We start from the raw sequence: 2500 nt of genomic DNA, 5'->3' as shown, positions 1-2500 counted from the left end.
AAGAGCTGAGCTCAGGTGGTCCCGTCTGCTATATTTAAATTATCATATAACTTTTTAAGTGGATGCGCATTTTTGGAACACACAACGTTATTTGGAAAATTGGTCAATGTTTCAATAGCTCTGTTTGGAAAACTGAATTTCTTGACACCTTTCTCGCCTCTTTTTACTTTTCAACTTTTTGCTGTGTCCTCTCGTTCTTCTTGTGTTCAAAATTATAGTCATATTTTTCTAACTTCACCTTCATTATCATGTCACCTCTTTTTCTTCTTTCTTCCAAAGTTGTAAGACCTATTTTCTGTAGTCTTTCTTCGTAGCTCATATCTCTTAGAGTAGGTGCCATCTTGTGGCTGGTCTTTGAACTCTTTCTAGTTTATTTGTAGCCTTTTTTAAGTGTGGACTCCATACCACTGCACCATACTTAAGACTAGGTCTTATGATGGTTGCAATGACCTTCTATACCATGTCTTCGTCCACATACACAAATGCCCTCTTCATATTGTCAGTCAACTCTAGTATTTTATGAGTCGTATCATTTATATGATCATTTGGGCTTAGGTTCCTGTTTATGATTACTCCGAGGTCTTTTCTTTATCTGTTTGGTTTAATGTTACGTCTCCTAACTTGTATTGGTATAGTGGACGATTTTTACTTTCTCCGAACCTGACTACATGGCATTTATTGATGTTAAATTCCATTTTCCATGTACAACTCCTAATGAATAAGTTCTCGATGTCACTTTGGAGGCATTGTCATGAGACATCGTCTATTATCCTTTTTTGCAATTTCGCGTCGTCTGCAGATACATTCACATAACTACCTGGGTTTATGTTTGACCCTAAATCATTTATGAAATAGTAAACAAAATCGGCGCCAAGACCAATCCTTGAGGTACTCCGCTAGTTACTCGTCGCCATGTAGAATGCTTCCCTGTAATTACGGTTCTCATCAGTCTTTCATGAAGAAAGTCTTCCATCAATTCGAGGAGTTTGTCTTTCGCTCCACCTAGGTGGAGTCTTAGTCTTTTATGAGACGCTTTTTCAAATGCCTTCTTAAAGCCTAAGTATACAAAATCCATCCTGCCGTCTCTATTATAGAAACAGAGATTTGCTACGCATGACCTTCCTTCCCTAAAACCAAATTGTTTATTTGATATCATATCGTGTTTTTTTTTCAAGTACTTCAACCCACTGTTTCCTAATTATTCTTTCAAACAGCTTGCATACTACACGAGTTAACGAAAATGGTGTATAATTTAGAGGGTTTTGTTTGTCCTTTCTTGTATAAAGACGTAACATTGGCAACTTTCCAATCTTTTGGTAGTTTTCCTTGTCTCATTGAATTTTGAAATATTAACAATAACGGAATACATAATTCTTTGGCACATTTCCTCAGAACCCAGTTAGATCTAATCTCATCTGGTCCCTCTGCTTTAGTCTTGTCTAACCCTTTCAGTAGGTCCTTTATTTCATTCTTTTAGGGTGTGATATTTTCGATATTCTGATTTACGTTTGTACGGTTACTTGCCATTTCAAAGTATGGGTCCTGAACAAACACTGACTCAAATTTCTCACTAAGGATTTCACACATTGAATATATCCTTTTAAATGTCTAATTTCGCCTCCCTCATGGTTTGGGTCTACTCATTTCTTCCTACTTTATTCCTTTCATACACTGCCTGAGATCTATGTCTTCTGAACCTTCTCCAAAGTACTTACTTGTTTTCTCTCATTTTCTTGCATTTATCATAGAACCACTTTTGGCAATTTCTTGCTTCAGTTTTGATTCTTGATACAATTTTTTCTACTCTTTGTTTATAGACTTTAGAATTTAGGATATTGCATATCAAGGTTCTCTTCGTTCAGGAGTGTTTCCCAGTTTATGCCATCAAAGAAATCTTTAAGGCTTCTAGAATTACCTCTCTTGTAATTGTACTTTCCTTTTCTTTCCTTACTTAAAATTAGTTTTTTCCTGTAGCTGACAGTATTTGAACTGAATTACTACATGATCACTTTTTTTTCCTAGAGGAGGGCAGTACTACATATCCTTATGTCATCTTTATGCTTTGTAAATATTAGGTCAAGCATAGACGGTCTATCTAACCTTCTTATCCTGGTATGATCTTTACATTCTGAAAGAGATAAAATTCCTTTATGACATAACACGAATCTGGCTGAGTTCTGGGATCGAATTTTCCCAGTCAGTTTTGCTATTAAAATCCCCTGTTATAAGAATTTCTTTTGCATTAGTTTCCCAAAAGTTATAGCGCTTCTTCCAGGCTCTTTAATGTTTGTTGAATAAGATTTGGTAATTTTCTTGTGACCACACCGATGTATAAGGTGGCATGCACACCGTAGTTGTTATATTTACTCCGTTTGTTTCTACCACAAATGTCTTTAGTTATACTATGGGATCTTGTTGAATATCTATCTCATTTATGATAATTCCTTTCCTTGTTAATACCCCCCCCCCTCCATTTCCATTTGCCCTATCTTTTCTCCAA

The 2500-nt window shown here is 35.9% G+C and overlaps 1 protein-coding gene across 1 annotated transcript in view; it reads left to right on the top strand.

The window, feature by feature from the left end:
* LOC119571924 (4-coumarate--CoA ligase 1-like) overlaps positions 1 to 2500 on the top strand; it is an 18568-nt gene that overhangs the window by 7654 nt on the left and 8414 nt on the right. The window lies entirely within an intron of this gene.

The sequence above is a fragment of the Penaeus monodon genome, chromosome 4 (genome assembly GCF_015228065.2).
Source record: "Penaeus monodon isolate SGIC_2016 chromosome 4, NSTDA_Pmon_1, whole genome shotgun sequence".
Taxonomy (NCBI): Eukaryota; Metazoa; Arthropoda; class Malacostraca; order Decapoda; family Penaeidae; genus Penaeus; species Penaeus monodon.
Note: the sequence above shows the minus strand (reverse complement) of the source record. Positions and strands in the feature narration are given on the sequence as shown.